This window comes from Fukomys damarensis, unplaced genomic scaffold (genome assembly GCF_012274545.1).
Source record: "Fukomys damarensis isolate Sample0158 unplaced genomic scaffold, DMR_v1.0_HiC HiC_scaffold_30, whole genome shotgun sequence".
In the NCBI taxonomy this organism is placed as follows: Eukaryota; Metazoa; Chordata; class Mammalia; order Rodentia; family Bathyergidae; genus Fukomys; species Fukomys damarensis.
The window spans coordinates 44,477,677-44,485,404 of record NW_022900942.1 but is presented as its reverse complement, the minus strand read 5'-3'; positions in this window follow the sequence as shown (position 1 = coordinate 44,485,404).

The following is a 7,728-nucleotide window of genomic DNA, read 5'->3' as shown; positions in this document are numbered from 1 at the left end:
CACACACACACACACACACACACACACACACACACACATAAAAAAAGACAGGCCTGAGATATCAATGGAGTTTTCAAAGCTTATTTATTGAATCCATTTATTTAAAAAGATTATGGAAATAATTAATTTTATTATTTTTTATTTCTTATAATTAAAACTTTCTTTGTTGCTCAAAATTATTTTGTGTTATCTTAAAGTTTCTAGGAAGTGGCTTTTGGAGCTATGTATCTTCTAGGAAATTCAAGAATATATAAAGAAAATTCACAATAATATGTTGGATTAATAAATTCCAAATCTTAGACATTGCAGAGTCATTATGGACACTTATATACTTGCATATCAGCCTCCCAATTCCAATGTTTATGGAAAAAAAGGAGGAAAACATGAAAAAAACAGGTTCATATTCAAACATTGAAAGAAATCAAATTTGACATTGATAGCTTTGAAAAGGTACACAAGGTTTATACTTCCCTCTTTAGTGCATTAATTATGAAAGCGTTTCTCAAGCACCTTTATGTTGTTCCCAAGACTTCACCAGCAGTGCAACACATACAACAAAGTATAAAACATTGTCTGCTTTTAGCAAATTTCTAGTTGCAATAAAAATAAAGGACAAATTTTTAGTTGTGTAAAAATAAAAGTGAAATAGGAAAAATTCTATTTCTACCTTTAAGTAATATTTTTCAAGGAAAAAAAAAACAATTCTGCATTGTTCTAAATTTTAAGATTTGAATGGATCCTGAAATAAGATTAAATAAAGCAGAGGAAGAAAGAAACCCTCTGAAAGAAGGGAAATGTGAGTCAAGGAAAGGAATTTTTGGGGTCCCGAATAAAGCAGTCAGGGCAAAGCTTGGTAATATGTTGAAGCACAAGGCCTTTTGCGGTATTTTCAACCATTTATGAATCAGCTTACAACATGACGCCCGGAGCTAGGACTGGTAGGGTGCGTAATAAGGAGTCATTCATTAATGGTTCTTGAAATGAGGAGGAGCTGTTTTGCATAACAAAGTTATTTACTGTTGTTATTTGTTCACCTAATAATAACTTTTTCTGGTCCTTTTCAAAAGATTCCCACAAGTGCCGCAGATAGCAAATGTTCATTACTAAATATATACTTCCCATTCCCGAAACTGATAGAAGTGACATTAGGGCTAATTTTGGCTAATGAAGTGGAAGCATTTGCTGGTGAGTGAGCTTCTATAACGCTGGACCCCAAACACTGGGACCTTGATTAGAAAGAACTGGTGAAGTTGTGGGGAAATAGAGGAAGAGCACAACTGCATTACTTATGATCCACATGTCAGGTTTGGATAAAGGCAGAATATGCTGGGGGCGGTGGGGAGGAAGAAATGTGCGGAGAGAAAGAAGAAGAAAGAGAGATGGGGTCAGGGGTGCCTGAAAGGCAGACCACACTTCAGTAAGGACATTGAAATTGAGAAGGGAAAAATGCACAATGTCTTCATGTCATTCCAGTTAACGAGTGGTCTTCCCTGAGCTGGGTCTGCAAAAAACTTCTAAGTGCCGGTGACATTTGAAGATTTGGGGAGTCTTCAGAAAAAGAACAATTTGAGATACAATACAAAAAACAGAAAGCCTGTGCAGTGTACTGGCAATTTTGTCCCATGTCAAGTTGGAGAGCATATGTCATGTGGAATGGATTCCTCTTTTTTTTTTTCTTTTTCTTTTTGCAGTACTGGGGATCAAACTTAGGACTTTGCGTTTACCATGCAGGTGGAGCACCACTGAGCTACATCCCAGCCCTGGAATGGATTTCTTTTGAAATAATGTCCAAATACATGCATCGTTTCTCTTTCAATCAACTGCAAGGGTGCTTTCATATTTGGATACATCTTTTTAAAAATACCAGAAGGGTATATACATTTAGAAGTTGATTTGAACATTAGACCATATTTTCTTATTGGGTAGTATAGCCAATTAGAAAATGTGATATGTGTGACATTAGTTCACATGTATTTATTTTGTCTATTTATCTTATTCCTGTTAATGTTCTGAGCTCTCAAAATATATAATAAATGTGTGTACAGCCATACCTATATTTATGATGTATATGTACACACTTATAGATACATACCTACGTGTGCAGATGCATATTCTATGCATTTATATTTGTACTGAGAGGTTTACTGTGATGCCTTCATTGATACTGATTTAGATATTGAGTGCAGCAGTGTTTAAAATGGCATTAAAATAAATAAGAAACTGTTCTGAGTTCAGTATAAATATCATGCACAAAGTGAAATGTTTCATCTCTGTATGAAGATGAAGCAGGTTCCTACCTATTAGCAGCCAACCCGTTGTGAATAAGTAAAGACAAAGTAACAAACGTGCTTTTTAGGGACAAATGTGTTCCATTTATGTTTTATTCTTACCTTTTTTTCTTCCAAGAGCTAAAAATATAAACAATCAGAGAGACAAAAAGAAAGTCTTTCACAGGTATTTCTAAGACTCCCACGTAGTAGCGAGCTATAATCTACAGCCTACAAATCCATTATCTGTGAATGTGAAATGTTTGTCTGTACGAATGTGTCTGTTTTCTTGGTATATTTCTTTTTAGGGAAGGGGAAAGTAGAATTTAATGGTTCTCTAACCTAGAGGTCTACTTTTCAAAGTTGAAACTGTTCAAAGAATGTCTACTGACCACTCACTATGTGCACTAAGCTGGGCTAGTTTTAGTATTAACTTCTCGGTTCCATTGTTCACTAAACCAAGGAAAGTAACTAGGATTGCCACACATAATGGACACAAAGTAAACTCACACATTATTTTGTTTCTTACCTTTGACTATCTTAAGATAAAGTTTCAAGAAACTTAATCCTTTATTAAAGAGATGAGCTTGTGTTTTATTATGGGAAAAACACTACTTAAATTTATATTTAAAAACAGAGGAGAGGTAGGAAAAAAAGGAGAAAGTGCAGAGCAGGAGGATGATAGAGAAAGAACTAATAAGGGAAGGAAAAAAAGAAGGAGAGAGGGAGGAAGGGAGAAAAAGGGAGAAGAGGAGAGGAGAGGCTGAAACGGAAGAATTAACTGAAAAGGAGTTGAGCTGGTTAGTTTTGACAGAGAACACACTTTTTGGAGCTCACTATTTACCTGAAAAACGACAGAAACAAAGATATACAGGTAGAATATGTTCAGGAATTACATGAAATATCACATGGTTATCAACTCTAGTTGAAAAGAGAGAAAGAGAACTTTAGGGTGAATAAATCCCAAACTGCTTGGGCTAATCATTAATTATAATACATTAATAATAGGAATACTAAGCAAATGCCATCTAAGCACAAAATTATATCTTCTTTATATAGGGGCTTGTACTATAACAAATTCCCATCTCTTATCCATATCTGAGAATAATTTTGGAGACTTCTGTAGATGCTGATTTTTGTTGCCTACATAATTACATGAATCACATTCTCTGCCAATAGAAAGGCTATAGTTGTCTATTGTCCAATGAGTCAGCCTTCTTTTTCTGTTCATTTTTTGGCTGGGACTATGTTTGTCAAAATTTTTAGGAAAAAAGAAAAACAAAACTTTAGTAAGCCTGTTATTAAAATAATTTAGTCAAATGCTTGCTAAGCAGTTGTTTTGGAAGGAAAAAAAATCTCATTTCAACAGTTTGAAATGTTATTTATTACATTTGAGGAAGCATGAAAAAAATTTCACAGAAAAGACCTATGGGTGGGAGTTGAGGCCTCGTTAATACAACAATACAAAGTGAATTTAGAAGAAGAACCAGCTCTGACGCTTTCTCATTGATCAAAGATGTCAGGCTAGAAAGCATTAAGGTCTCCATACTCTGTAAATTTATTTTTTGTAATTTTTCACTGTATCAGAAGTAAAGTCAAATTCATGAGACATTCATATAATTCTAAAACAGAATATCATGATACACATAAAGAAAATACCTGTACATCCTTTACAGCTGGCTAAAACTGAGATATGATTTAATAGTCCTCAAACTGTAGTGCATGAACTGTGAATGTACTCAAACTTTACCCAGGGGAAGTACAGAATCTAACTATTTTCCTAAAATCAAAAAATTAAGATGAAAGCTGGGACTTGTGGTATAGACCTATAATCCTAGCACTGCAGGAGAATGAGGCAGGGTGATTACAAGTTCAAGCCCAGGGTGGGTATCTTAGCAAGCTGGTGGAAACCTGTGTCAAATTTTAAAATAATAAATAAAAAGAATAGTAGTATACCTTAGAATTGTAGTGTGAAAATCCTGGGTTAAATCTCTCTAACTGCAGGAAAAACAAAGCCAAAATATACATACACTATAACTTTATCACTGTGCTGAGTATTGAACTACAGTTGCAGAAATAACAATAACAACTTCTTATGAATGAAAACAATGGCAGCAAATTGTAGTACAATTCTGCATAGCCACGTAATTGTACAGGGAGCTATTTCATTTAAAAAATCCAGAGAAAAGTAGGAGAAAGTATTAATTGTATAAAATTTCATCGCTAATATAGTTTTTTTACTATTGTAAATTGTGAAAATAAATATTCTCAAATTATTTTTGTTACATATTGAACACCATGATAGTCATAGGAAAAACACATGGGCTATTGTTTGAGTTGCAAACTGAACTAGCACTGTTGTAATAAAAAGTCATTTTTTTAGTACACTAAAAATGTGACAAATGATGGCTATTCAAACATGATATTGAATAGACATTTTCTCAAAATAGCTCTGTAAGGTTGTCATTTCAAGGAAAAACACTGACAGTATTTTTACCTTTTTTTTTTTTTGCCATTGAGCACATTTGAGCTTTGAAACAAAAACTAAAATTTAAAAAAAATTATATATGCCAACTCCACTAAGTAGATTCCTAATACTTGGCTTCTATGAAAAAAAAAACAGTGGAAATATTAATGAATAAATTTATCAACATTTAACAGATCTGCAAACCTCAATAAATCAATGCTTTTTTAAATGACTAATGCATAGTTATAAAATCACACATAAGCAAAAGACTTATTCAAAATATTACATGAATCTAGTGACACAGTACTCAAAGCTCACTGTTAAGATTTTATGTCAAAAGGCTATGAAAATTCCTCTCCTTCTTTTAACTCATCTTTTTTAGCCTCACACATGTTTGACTGAGCTTAGCTTTTCATCCATATTCCTAGACAAAGAAAGATGTCATGCTCTCATATGACATCTGAGAATGCAGGCATCTCATATAAGCCCAACAGTAAAAAACATATGCAAAAAGTACAAAATAATGCCAGTTTTATAACTAAAATTTTCTTGGAGTGAAATACATCTAATTTTCATAAAAATAAACTATTTCAATGTGTACTTGCCTGGTTTATTTTGAAACAAACGGACATGTAAAGAGATACTATAAGCATTACAATTAATTTTATTAAAATAAATATCAATAGATATAACAGCCATATAAATTGCTCTTTGTGGCCCTAAATGCATTTTCTGAGAATATAAATGGTAACCAAAGACCAAAATCTTAAAGAACTTATACTCAAAGCTATGAATGTATTTTGGTAGCAGGAGAACACAAGCTTCAGATCTTGACAAACTTGGAGACAAATACAAACAGTATTTCCCGTGTTTTTGTCTTTGCAACTCTATTTTTCAAAGAAACAGTTTCCATAGGATAAAGTAGGCATGAATGTATTTCAATTATAAAGTTTTTGTAAGAATTGCAAATAATCTAAATCATGTACCTGGTTCAGAAATGAGCAAGTTGTAAATCTTCAGTCATTAATCGGAAGGGTAGGGGACAGGGAATAAGGGAAAATAAAAAAAAAATGAGAAAAAAGATAAAATGGAAATAAAGTATTTGTAAATGGGGAGGGGAGGAGGGGGTGAAGGGAGGGCAGGGACAAGGGGAAAAAATGAGCACCAAGACCTGTCATGTAAAGGTACAAGATCCCAGTAATGAATGCAACTGTATTGTATACCTAGAATATATAAACTCAATAAAAAGGAAAAGAAATTTAAAAAATAATAATGGGTATTATTAATATAAAGTGTTTTAAATCTCAGGCTACATATGAATACAGATGAAGGCCTACATTTTGAAACAATAGGATTACAAATATCTTTATATTTTTATTACCTTAAATAATCATCTTGTCAATATATGGGAACGTGGAAATAGGTTTCTAAAATTAGAGGGGAATAAAAAATTAGGGTAAATGTAGAGGTATGTTGAATGCACATATATTAATTTTATTCAGGGATTTTGAAACACAAGTTATAAATAATTTATGCAGATTGGTACCAATCGGGCATCTATATATTTTTAAATTATTTCCAGGGCCAGAGCACCCGTGGTTGAAGTAAAGCATCAGTTGAAATAGCATACAAACCACATCACTGTGGCAAGGAGACATGGTGCTTAGAAGCACTTGTCTGAAAAGCAATTATTGCCCTATGGCCAAGTATTTGTAATGACACAAAGAACAAGAAAATAACTAAAGGTGCCTGAAAAATAAAAGGAATTAAAGCCATCCTTCACTTCAAGAAATCTGCTCCAAACACCATGCTTCTTCCTTTAGTGCTTGGGAGAAAATCTTCATGGTTCTTGATTCAGAATGATCACACTCAGATTCAGTCATCTAACAAACACTATCGTCTTCCATTCCACATTACCCAGAATTCCCCTCTCTCCACTTTTAGGAAAGCACACTCCTTGTCATGACACAAAAGCCAACCTCTGTCACCTCTGCCTGACACCAACTCTCTCTTGCTGATGTCACACTGGTTTCATAAACCCACTTTGATTATATCCTTTTGAGACCACCTACTTGGAAATGGAAGTACTGTATAGTCCTTCAGAGACTGTGCCCCCAACATGTCCTGCAACATGGAATACTCTTTTACTATTATGTATTTGAACACCCTTCTTTCACCCCTGAATTCTCTAAGATATAACTCAACCACCATATCTTCTTAACCACTCTTCCATGATGTCCGTCTTCTCCCATAAATCAAACATAGTCTTGCCATTCTCCAGCCTCTCGTTCTTGTGCTTATGAATGATTTTTATGACATCCATGTCTTCCTACCATTTGATTATTATTTGCAAAATTTTATTCATCTCTTTATCTATGGTGTTCCAGTTTAGACTGCCATCATTGCTTATCTTAACTAACGCCAGAAATCTCCTAATTGGTCTCCATACATCCATTCTTGGGCCCATTAAATCCATTTCTCATTCAGTAGTCAGCGATCTTCCTAGAGTATCAGCAAGCTCCTAATCTGCTCAAAATTCAGGTGGTTTCTCATTTCATTCTAATTGAAATAAAACTCAGATTTCTTACCATGGCCTGGCCACCCAAGTACATTCTGATCTCTGATTATTTCTTCATCTCATCTTCAGCTAGCCTTCTTTGCTCTCCCAAACACACACCCTTGCTCAAAATTCTTCTGTTTCTTTAAAAGACAAAGTTTACTCTTTCTCGGGTAAGAAAATTGTATTCTACTGTTTTGCTGCAACACTTTTTCCATGCTTTTTACAGATTCACTTCTACTCACTCTTGATGACTTAGTTTAAATGCTAGGTTCTCAGAAAGGCTCTTGGACCTTTCAGTGCCTTCCTTATTTCATTTATTGTACTTACGAAATTTATACTTTTAAAAAATATTTCAGGTTGTTTGTATATATCCATCTTCTTGACTGGAATGTGAATTCTATCAGCTGATAGAAATATATAAACTCTTCTCCACT